The sequence below is a fragment of the Rhipicephalus microplus genome, chromosome 8 (assembly GCF_043290135.1).
Source record: "Rhipicephalus microplus isolate Deutch F79 chromosome 8, USDA_Rmic, whole genome shotgun sequence".
In the NCBI taxonomy this organism is placed as follows: domain Eukaryota; kingdom Metazoa; phylum Arthropoda; class Arachnida; order Ixodida; family Ixodidae; genus Rhipicephalus; species Rhipicephalus microplus.
The window spans coordinates 77,130,352-77,142,700 of NC_134707.1; the positions used below are offsets into that span (position 1 = coordinate 77,130,352).

General features: G+C 48.5%; 1 long non-coding RNA gene across 2 annotated transcripts in view; it reads right to left on the bottom strand.

The window, feature by feature from the left end:
- The window catches only part of LOC142769184 (uncharacterized), a 135,710-nt gene that overhangs the window by 74,998 nt on the left and 48,363 nt on the right, over positions 1–12,349 (bottom strand). For both annotated transcript variants that reach the window (XR_012885698.1, XR_012885697.1), the window contains exon 2: positions 1,155–1,345. This is a non-coding gene — a long non-coding RNA (uncharacterized LOC142769184). The remainder of the gene's footprint in view (positions 1–1,154; positions 1,346–12,349) is intronic.

The following is a 12,349-nucleotide window of genomic DNA, read 5'->3' on the forward strand; positions in this document are numbered from 1 at the left end:
TACAAAATGGAGGAAGCGAACCAGGAAATTGACTGGTAAATACTTAGAAAACAGCAGGTGGCCAAACCAAAAAGAACTATCGGTTAAGAAGAAAGTGAAGGAAGCTGAGACCAATATTTGGAGAATCGGCATGATTAAGAAGTCCGCACTAGAGAGCTATCGAACTTTTAAGCAGGAAATTGCGAAGGAAAAGATCTATGATAATACTCGGAGTAGTCCTCTACTGTTTGAGGCTAAGACAGGAGTATTGCCAACCAAGACATATCGGGCCAAATACGAAGGGGTAGACACGGTATGCAGTGCGTGTGGAGAGGAAGAAGAAACTGCCATATACTCGATAATGTTCTGTAGAGGGCTTCACCTTATAGTTCAAGATGATGGCGCAGAGTTTGTCAAAGCGCTGGGGTTTAGGGACATAGAGGGCAAAATAGACTTTAAGCGGGTAGAATTAACTACAATGAGGTTATTTAATTGGTGGCTAAAGCCAAAGCACGAGTGAAAATTAGACCCTTCACTGCAAAGTACGAATCCTCAACCTCACTATTTAAAAAACATCTAGTTTTTGGTTCATTAGGTATTACGGCTTCGTGGCGCTAGCCACTGCCCGATCTATAGGGTACAGCCGTATCCATCCATCCATCCATCCATCCATCCATCCATCCATCCATCCATCCATCCATCCATCCATCCATCCATCCATCCATCCATCCATCCATCCATCCATCCATCCATCCATCCATCCATCCATCCATCCATCCATCCATCCATCCATCCATCCATCCATCCATCCATCCATCCATCCATCCATCCATCCATCCATCCATCCATCCATCCATCCATCCATCCATCCATCCATCCATCCATCCATCCATCCATCCATCCATCCATCCATCCATCCATCCATCCATCCATCCATCCATCCATCCATCCATCCATCCATCCATCCATCCATCCATCCATCCATCCATCCATCCATCCATCCATCCATCCATCCATCCATCCATCCATCCATCCATCCATCCATCCATCCATCCATCCATCCATTGCGAATAGTGACCTTTTTGTCACTAAAACACGTTTGTAAATTATAGTCAGTATAATTTGCGACCCGGTAACTTCGCTAATGCAAAACAAGGCTCATAAATTATACGTACCATCTGTTTCGCACCCCTAAACTTTTCCTTTCCATCCATAAAAAAACGTCTTCATTGGTAATATTGTGCTTCAGAAAAAATATGCACCGCGTTTCCACATTTCTTTCCCGTCGTTTCACAGGTGCTTTTTCAGTTGAGGTCGACGTAATGTTCTGCTTATAGAGCCATAATTTCTTAGTGGTATTGAATACCTGTGTAGAAGCACAACAACAAAATTATAACGAATCAATCCAAAAACGAGGCTATATGTTACCGAGCTTGTGATGCAATCGCACGCTTCCATCAAGCGACTACAAAATCAGAAAATGCACACTCGCTAAAGGTTTTATGAAACTTTCTTAGAGATCCATCGAAAAAGAGAGCGCATACAAGGCATTAGGACACTGATATTAGCGTAATGAAGGCTTAGTGAATAACACTTTACGTATCATTCATAGAGCCGCCGTCTGCTCCATTGCGTCCCCATTGCGGGCAAATGTTTTTTACCGATTACGATACTGCATAATGCAAATTTTGGGTGCATCTTCGTGTCGAGGCAACGCCAACTGTGTTTGAAATCTTGGCTTTCCCCAAAGCCTCGAGTACGCCATAATTCGTCATTTTTGGGAGGTAGAACTGCATGAACTACGACTGTATTCGCCTTTCTGTGCATAAGCAATGTGCTCGCTAGAGATCTGTATGTGCACTTTGTTGATGCTATTCACAAGAAGATCCACCAGGAAGATGGGCGAATACGTGTGTCTCACTTTTAAATGATTGCAAAGGCTGGTGATAGACGAGCACGTGTACTACCACGATGCGTCGCGATGAGCCGCGAAGAACACCGAAAAGCAAAATCAAAGAGACGTTAAGCGGTTAAGGAACACTGACAGTCGTATGACCATTTTTTGTGTATATTTGAGGCACACGGCTTCATTTATTTCTAAACTTAACAATGAAATCCTATTACTGGTGGTAAAGTCATTGGGCTATTTTATTATGCGAACCAAGGAGAATTAAAAAAAAAGGGGACAGCATATCCACGGAGTGACTGATGGAGAGTGGGGCGAAGCATTCGCCCGTCCATTCGTTTACCGTCCGTCTGTGGGACCGTCCATGCGTCCATCCGACCGTCCGTGCGTGCGTCTGTTCTTGCGTCGGTCCTTGCGTTCGTCCATGCATCCATTTTGCGTCAGTTCATGCGTTCATCCATGCATCTGTCTGTGTGTCCGTTTGTCCATCTATTCAACACTCCAAGTACCACCATCTCGCATCTTTTCATCATATATTCCCCTATAGAAGCACCACCACCCAGCGGACATTGCAAGGACTAAACGAGAGGTGGCCCACGCACACTTTCTTTGGGGCTTGCGCTTCGGGTCTACTTCCGACCTTTAACAACCTGGAGTTCATGGTATATACTAGTTCACTGTATTCATGGCACTGCGACCCAACGCTCGCTAAACCTTTCTGAAAATAAGGAGGTTACACCCAGCGAGTATAACGTAGCAACCATTTTGTGTCAGATAGTGCTCAATGTACGTGCCATTGGCTGCTAATGGGGATCGCAGCGGGCGCGTTAACTAAAAGTCGAATGCTCCCGTCTCTCATGCCACCTTATCAGCTATTGGCATGTATGTAGAGCACTATCTTTTATTGTTCAACAACGCACAGAAGAACTCTCACCGGCACCACCTTTCAGGTCAAAATGTTATACTTGTTACACACTACAATGGCTACGAGGGTCGAACGGGAGCCGCTATAAAGAGCTTCGCCCTGTTCTCGTGTTCCCTCGTTGTCGTCGTTAGCGTCTCAGGGTGTCCCTGGGCTGGCAGACGCGGGTAATCGCAAGCCAGCCCCCGAAAAAGGCGCTAGCCTTCGACGTAGGCGTCGGCGATGGGACTAGTCCTGAAGACGTCGTTGACGCGACGTCCTCAATAGTAGGAATCGAAGAGGTCTACTGTGTACAGCACTTGGGAGGCCGGAATTACCAAGTCACCGTTTACAGTGAGGCCGCTCTGCCTCAAATCGTCGACGCGTCCCACCTCATCATCAGAGGAGAGCGCGTTGCTGTCGTACCCTTGGGACCCCAAGTCACCCAAGTCACCGTAATGTTCCAGCCGTGCCACGTCCCCAGCGAGGTCCTCGCGCAAGAATTGTCACCATATGGGAAGGTGCTGCACATCAGCAGAGGACTCATGCGGTCGCGCCCAACCGTGACCACTGGGACGTGATTTGTCCGGATGGAAATGAAGACATCGTCGCCGGTGCCCAACTACTTCAAGGTCACGGGCCATCGAGTGACCTGTGACTACAAACGGATCCAGCGAGTGTGCCGCCGATAAGGAGACAGTGGGCACTTCCGCATTAATTGCACAGCTCCGTTTTGTGGAAGGTGCGGCGTTTACGGCCACGACGGGAAGGGCTGCTCGCTGCCGTGTCGCCGTTGTGGTGACCCGCATGCCACCATCGCCTGCACCATCAGGTCATCGTATTCCGAGGCGGCCTCCAAGACTTACCCGCCACTTTAATCAGGCAAGAATAAGGACGTCGTATCATTTACGCCAGGCCCAAATATATGCCAGGATGAAGTTGGGTGCATCACAATGCTACACCAGACGCCACACCAAACGCCCTCAGCATCTCCAGCCAGCCCCGACCAGGCAGCCCCTCAAGGTACGGATGATCCATCTAGCGGCCCGCGAACAGTGGTGGTTCCCACAAAACCACAAGTCGAGCCCTCTCCAGAGGAGTCGTCACTCGGCGAACGCGTCGCGGATGCTGACGTGATATCTGTTGCTCACCCCATGGCTGCCCAGTCCTCTGTTAGTCCTCTTATCATTGAAGAGTCTTTGTCACAAGGTGACGAGGTTTCCATCAACGAGAACTCGAGCAGCACTAGGAGCGGCAGGGCCCTGCAGATAGACACCGACGGCACCCCAAGCGAGATTAGCCGGGACGGTTTTGACAAATTTGTGCCATCTTCAGTAAAGAGCTTCGGCACCAAGTGCCACCGAATATCCTGCAGCGACTCGGAGGCCCTTAGCAGAGACAGAAGTCCCCTGCGGACTTCGATGCGGCCCCTGAAGCCCCGCGGTTCCGGCGGGTCGCTGGTCGTAAGAAGTAATTGAGCTGCTTGCGGGGCACCCGCTCCCGCGTCTGTCAGAAGTGTGAGTCTAGTATCCAAATTTGTCTTTATTTTTTACGATGGCTACCGCATTGAATATTATTTCCTTCAACGTAAAAGGTTTTCGCAGTTCGGTAAAGCAGGCCGAGGCGATTAGTGTAGCCCGTGCTGAAAATTGTGATGTTTTATGCCTGCAGGAAACTAATTTCTGTTCACTGTCTGACGTAAGGGCTTTTAAACAAACCTTTAACTTAGATTGCTATTTTTCTTTCGCTACCACTCGTTTTACGGGAGTTGGCATCATTATATTATTTCGGGCTTTATTGAGAGGTAACACGTTGTTTATGACGGCGTCGGTAGAATTATTGCTCTAGATTGTACTTACTTTTCTTTTCAAATGAGGATACTATGTGTGTATGCGCCTGCACAAACTTGACAGTCTAACAATTTTTTTGAAATTTGGATGTTTTTTCCTAGACGGTCATCATGTAATTCTGATTGGAAACTTTAATTGTATGCTAAATACGCGTTGCGATGTACAAGGTCCTGGCTGGGGTCGGTCTGCTTGGAATTCACGTGAGCTGCGACGCCTTGTCCAGCATTTTTCATTGCTGAATGCGCATAATGTCATGCACGGGAATACTTATGTTTGGACATGGCGCCGCGGACACTCCTCCGGCAGACTCGACCAGGCTTATATTTCACGTGCTTTAGAGACGTTTGTCTCCGACTTACGTGTTCCGCCCATCCCACCTTCGCCTGTGCACATCTCTGACCATCGTACAATTCTCTTAGAACTAAAAATTTCATTTTCTTTTTCGGAGAAACCATGGAGTCTTGCTGTTCGCATCCTCCAGGACGCGTGCTCTCGGTCAAATTTGTCCCGTGCAATACGCGTGTCACACGCTGCGTCTGATTCATTTGACTGGGATGCGCTTAAAGCCCAGTGACACCTGCACTGATCACTTGAAGGGCGTTCCTTTCGTCGTCGCGCATCTGGGGAACTGGCCGATACTGCGGCGAAGTTACGCATCGCCTTGCGCGCTGAAACGCCGTCTCCCCTGATGCGAACTTGGCAACATGAATTACGAGAACGCTTCCAGCGTTTGATTGCCGCCTCGTCTCTGGCGGCAGCTGCATGGCGTTGTAGGCACAACCCTAGTGCCCACCCCGAGGTGCTACGATATGCGAGGCAATCGTGTTTTGGGCAGTCACGATCAGCTGTTTTTACGACCACGCAGTCACCACCTACACAGCCACTTCCTACGCGTTATCGAGCTCTCTTTCTGGCGCTTTTTGAATAGATGTCATATCCGGTGATGTGGACAAACTGTGAAATAATACCGCCTATGCTTAGAGGTTTGCCTGGCGTTCCTCTACAAGCTGCTGATTCCCTGCACGTCCCTCCATCAGTCGATGAGGTAAAGGCAGCACTACAATCCATGAAACAGGGGACAGCCCCTGGGCCAGACGGGTTTCCTGTTGAAGTTTACGTGTCATTTTAGAATGAGCTCGGTACTGCCTTAACCACGGTTATCCGGCGATGTTTCGAGGATGGTGTCTTTCGATCAAGTTATAGAGATGGACGCATTGTGCTTATTCTAAAAGGTAATGCTTCCTTTGTTATTCCTGATGATTGGAGACCTATCACGCCTTTTAACATTGACTATAAGCTATTCGCGACGCTGATCATTCAACGCTTGAAGGCTTTGTTTAACACCCTGGTGGGTCATCATCAGGCTTCATTTATGCTTGGACCAAAAATACACAGCTTGTCCTTTACCACCCGGGATATCATTGCCTATACTCCGTCGCGATCTGCGCGCGGTCTCCTGGTGTTTTTAGACCAAGAGAAAGCATTTGACCGACTAGAGCACACGTATATCTTTAAAGTGCTCACAGCCCTTGGTTTTCCTGGTACTTTTGTTGAATTAATTAGACATACCTACTCTAATATAAAAAGTACACTATTTCTAGAAGGTTGGGAGATTGCTGCATTTTCTATTACAGGTGGGGTCCGTCAAGAATGCCCCTTGTCTCCTCTTTTATTTATCCTCAGCCTTGAGCCATTTTTTGTGTGCTCTAGAAGCGGATTCGCATGTCCGGAGTCTTGCGCTTCCGGGCAGCAGTGCCGTGAAAGTCACAGCTTTTGCTGACGACATAACCCTGTACCTTTCAGATGAGATAGTCTTTCACATAGCCTGCATTTATTCTTTCAGTATGGCGACATTTCAGGTGCCACGCTAAACATCTCTGAATCCCGGCATTTGTTCATCGGCTATCCTAACTCCACACTTAGTTGCAAATCTCTGCCGGCTGCGTCTCTTCGCATTTTAGGAATTCTATACAACCACTACGGCGTTTGTAACTCCGTTTGGTCAAACGCCCTCGATGAAGTAAAACAAAAAATTGAGAATGCCCGGGAATTCGACTTCCCGCTTCTTGAGCGGAGGTACCTTGCGCATACTGTGTTCTGCGGTCGCATTTGGTACCTTTCTCATGTGGAACAGCCACCTTTACGCATCGTGACGTCATTGCAGTGGCCTTGTGTTCCTTCTTTTGTTCTGGTTGCACTGAGCTGATTTCTCGTGCGTCGTTAGAACAGCAGTGTTCCCAGGGAGGTCTTGCTTTCACTTCGGTATCAATACGTTGCCAGCTATTGGCCCTGCGCTTCCTGTTGAGCCTCGTACAAGGAGAGGGATCCCCCACCCGAACTCTGGCATATTATTTTCTAGGCACTCACCTTCGGTATTTATTGCCTAATGTGCGCCTTATTCGGGGCCCACAATCAGTAGTACTTCCTTCATTTTATGCAACAGCTGTCGCGTTTCTTCGTCAAATCCAGTCGACTTGCCCTGAGTTAGATTTGTTAGACAATCCTATCGTTGACAAAATAGCCGCTTTGTTGCTCCCATTAGTTCCTCCGGCACGCCACACCCGCTCTAGTCATGTGTCTTGGAGCACGCTGACGGCATCAATCCTATCTGGCCACCTCCGGGACTTCATGTGGCGGCTGAGGTGGGGCGTTCTTCATACCCTCGACCACCTAGAAAGGTGGAGAATAGTCCAGTCTTCAACATGTCCAAACTGCTCCCTACAGAAAACAAGTCAGCAAGTTTTAAGACAATGCTTCGTTGCTCGTGTCTTCTGGAGGGCTGTGCATGCAGGATTTGGTGGCCTTGGAGTAAACCGCTTTGTTTTTTCTGGACTTTGTTCTCGAGGCCGCTTTGCCTGCCTTCTCATTGCTGCTGGTGCCTATTGTCTTTGGCGTAACCGTTGTGAAGCTGTTGCAGCAGGTCGTCGCCGCCGGGCTCTCTTCCCGACTTTGGAGCGACAGTACAAAGAAATACTATCTGTTTTGTCGGAGGAACTCTTCTTTCTGGGTGAGGAGGAATTCCTGCGACACTGGTCCTGCCGTTTTGTGTTCGTCTGTGAGAGACGTGTAAGGCTTGTTTTAAGGCCTGCCTGGTATTAGTAGGTTAATCTTTGTTTAATACTCATACAAATACCTTGTAATAATATGTAAATATCTGACATATAGATCTCTACATTTTATTTGTGTGTTCTTCATTTACCATATATTGTGCATATGCAGACATTGTTTTTGTAACAATTCCTGTGTAGTTGGGTATGTTGTGTTCCGTTTACATATGTAAACATATCTTTTCGTAACAACTTTCGGTGTGTCCGTGGATGTTGTGTTCTGTCGCAATGTTCTGTTGGATTGTAATAAATGTTCACTGTCTGTGAGAATAAATTTCTGTAAACACATATTTGCTCGAGTGGAAGCTCCCGCAATGCCTTGCCAGCAGAAGTGAAGCAGATTTTGCCACTGCCAAAATCTCGGGAACATGTTCTTTTCTGATAGTGCCCACTACGATATCAGGTGGCTTTAATATGTTTGTGTAAATTCTACGTTAGTTCTATACTGAAAGATAGTTATTCTCGATGAAATAACCCACAGAAACGAGTATGGGTTACTGAATTTCCCAAGAACTTTGCCTCGAATTAGAGGCTCTCTAAGGAAAACTAGTAATGCTAAGACGCACTTGAAACACTATGTGACCCGAAAAAGTTTTCACATTACAATCATGGGGCATGCGAGGGAATCGCTCTGTTCGTGCTCGTGTTCCCTCGTTGTCGTTGATAGCGTTTCAAGGCGTCTCTGGGCTGGCGTACGCCCGTAATGGCAAGCCAGCCCCCGAAGAAGGCGCTAGCCTTCGACGTTGTGTAGCCCTTGACGTTGTGGGACTAGTCCCCGAGGGGACTAGTCCCAATGACGTCGTTGACGCGACGTCTTCAATAGTAGGGATCGAGAAGTCTACTGTGTACAGCACTTTGGAGGCCAGAATTACCAAGTCACCATTAATAGGGAGGTGGATCTGGCTCAAATCGTCGACGCGTCCCACCTCACCATCAGAGGAGAGCGCGTTGCTGTCGTACCCTTGGGACCCCGAGTCACTCAAGTCACCGTTCTGTTCCTGCCGTACCGCGTCCCCAGCGATGTCCTCGTTCAAGCATTGTCTCCCTACGGGAAAGGGCTGCACATCAGCAGAGGACTCATTGGGTCACGCCCAACCGTGACAACTGGGACGCGATTAGTCCGGATGGAAATGAAGACATCGTCGCCGGTGCCCAACTACCTCAAGGTCGCAGGTCATCGAGTGACCTGTGACTATAAAGGGATGAAGCGAGTGTGCCGTTGATGTGGAGACAGTGGGCCCTTCCGCATTTACTGCCCAGCTCCGTTTCGTGGAAGGTGCGGCGTTTATGGCCACGAAAAGAAGGGCTGCTCGCTGCCGTGTTGCCGTTGTGGTGACCCGCATGCCACCGTCTCCTGCACCATAAGACCGTCGTATTCCAAGGCGGCCATTAAGAATTACCCGTCACTTCAACCAAACAATATTCAGGACGTCGTATCATTGACGCCAGGTCTGGATATTTGCTAGGACGAAATTGGGCGCATCACAACGCCACACCAGACGCCACATAAACGCCCGCAGTGTCTCCCGCCAGCCCGGTCCAGGCAGCCCCTCAGGGTGCGGATTATCCATCTAGCGGCCCGCGACCAGTGGCGATTCCCACAAAACCACAGGTCGAGCACTCGCCAGAGGAGGCGTCTCTCGGTGAACGCGTCGCAGATGATGACGGGATATCTGATGCTCACACCATGGCTGCCCAGTCTTCTTTTAGTCCTATTATTGAGGAGACGTTGTCCCAAGGTGACGAGGTTTCCATCAACGAGGACTCGAGCAGCACTAGGAATTGACAGGGCCCTGCAGATAGACACCGATAGCACTCCAAGCGAGATCAGCCGGGACGGTTTTGACGAGTTTGTGCCATCTTCACTTAAGAGCCTCGGCACCAAGCACCACCAAATATCCAGCAGCGACTCGGAGGCCCCCATCAGAGACAGAAGTCCCCTGCGGACTTTGATGCGGCCCCGGAAGCCCCGCACTTCTGGTGGGTCGCCTGGTCGTAAGAAGTGATTGAGCTGCTTGCGGGGCACCCGCTCCTGCGTCCCTCAGCACTGTGAGTCTAGTATCCAAATTTGTCTTTTTTGTTTACGATGGCCACCGCATTGAATATTATTTCCTTCAACGTAAAAGGTTTTCGCAGTCCGGTAAAGGAGGCCGAGGTGATTAGTATAGCCCATGCTGCAAATTGTGATGTTTTGTGCCTGCAGGAAACTATTTTCTTTTCACTCTCCGACGTTAGGGCTTTTAAACAAAAGTGTAACTTAGATTGCTATTTTTCTTTCGCTGCAACTCGTTTTACGGGAGTAGGTATTATTATATTTAATCAGGCTTTATTGAGAGGTCACCCCGTTGTTTACGACGGCGTCGGTAGAATTAAGGCTCTAGATTGTACATACTTTTCTTTTCGACTGAAGATACTATGTGTGTATGCGCCTGCACAAACCGGACAGTCTAATTATTTTTTCGAAATTTAGATGTTTTTTTTCCTAGACGGTCGCCACGTTTCTCTAATTGGAGTTTTCAACTATGTGCTAAATACGCGATGCGATGTACAAGGTCTTGTTTGGGGTCGGTCTGTTTTGAATTCACGTGAGCTGCGATGCCTTGTCCAGCGTTTTTCATTGCTGGATGCGCATAATGTCATGCACGGGAATACTTTTGTTTGGACATGGCGCCGCGGTCCATCCTCCAGCAGACTCTACCGGGCTAATATTTCACATGTTTTAGAGACGTTTGTCTCCAACTAACGTGTTCCGCCCATCCCACCTTCACCTGTGTACATCTCTGACCATCGTCGGATTCTCTTCGAGCTAAAAATTCCATTTTTTTCGGAGAAACCATGGCGTCTTGATGTTCGCGTCCTCCAGGACGCGTGCTCTCGGTTACATTTGTCCCGTGCTATACAGTTGTCACTCGCTGCATCTAATTCATTTGATTGGGATGCGCTTAATACCCAGTGGCGCCTGCACTGCTCACTTGAAGGGCGTTCCTTTCGTCCTCGCGCATCTGGGGAGCTGGCTGATACTGCAGCAAAGTTACGCATTGCCTCGCGCGCCGAAACGCCGTCTCCTCTGATGCGAGCTTGGCAATGTGAATCACGTGAATGCTTCCAGAGTTTGATTGCCGCCTCGTCTCTGGCGGTGGCTGCATGGCGTTGTATGCACAACCCTTGTGCCTACCTCGAGGTGCTACGCTATGCGAGGCAATTGTGTTTTGGGCAGTCACAATTGCCTGTTTTTACGACCACGCAGTCACCACCTACACAGCCGCTTCCTACGCGTGATCGAGCTCTCTTTCTGGCGCATTTTGAAGAGATGTCATATCCGGTGATGCGGACAACCTGTGAAATAATACCGCTTATGCTTGGAGGTTTGCCAGGCGTTCCTCTACAAGCTGCTGATTCCCTGCACGTCCCTCCATCAGTCGATGAGGTAAAGGCTGCACTACAATCCATGAAACAGGGGAGAGCCCCTGGGCCAGACGAGTTTCCTGTTGAAGTTTACGAGTCATTTTAGAATGAGCTCGGTACTGCCTTAACCACGGTTATCTGGCGATGTTTCGAGGATGGTGTCTTTCCATCAAGTTTTCGAGATGGACGCATTGTGCTTAGTCCAAAAGGTAATGCTTCCTCTGTTATTCCTGATGATTGGAGACCTATCACGCCTTTTAACGTTGACTATAAGGTATGCGCGACGCTGATTATTTAACGCTCGAAGGCTTTGTTTAACACCCTGGTGCGTCATCATCAGGCTTCATTTATGCTTGGACCAAAAATACACAGCTTGTCCTTTACCACCCGGGATATCATAGCCTATACTCTGTCGTGATCTGCGCGTAGTCTCCTTGTGTCTTTGGAGCAAGAGAGAGCATTTGACCGACTGGAGCAAACGTATATCTTTATAGTGCTCACAGTCCTTGGTTTTCCTGGTACTTTTCTAGAATTAATTAGACATACCTACTCTGGTATAAAAATAGCACTAGTTCCAGAGGGTTGGGAGAGAGAGAGAGAGAGAGATAAAGATGCAAGGAAAGGCAGGGAGGTTATGTGGTTGGGAGAGTGCTGCCTTTTTGATTACACGTGGTGTCCGTCAGGGAAGCTTATTGTCTCCTGTTCTATTTGTCCTCAGCCTTGAACCATTTTCGTGTGCTCTAGAAGCGGATTCGCATGTCCGGGGTCTTACGCTTCCGGGCAGCAGTGCCGTGAATATCATAGCTTTTGCTGACGACATCAACCTGTACCTTTCATATGAAGATAGTCTTTCACATAGCCTGCGTTTATTATTTCAGTATGGCAACATTTCAGGTGCCACGCTAAACATCTCTGAATCCCGGCATTTGTTCATCGGCTATCCTAACTCCACACTTAGCTCCACATCTCTTCTGCAGCCGGCTGCGTCTCTTCGCATTTTAGGAATTCTATACACCCACTACGGCGTTTGTAACTCCGTTTGGTCAAACGCCCTCGATGAAGTAAAACAAAAAATTGAGAACGCCCAGGATTTCAACTTCCCGCTTCTTGAGCGGAGGTACCTTGCGCAGACTGTGTATTGCGGTCGCATTTGGTACCTTTCTCACGTGGAACAGCCGCCTTTACGCATCATAAGGTCTTT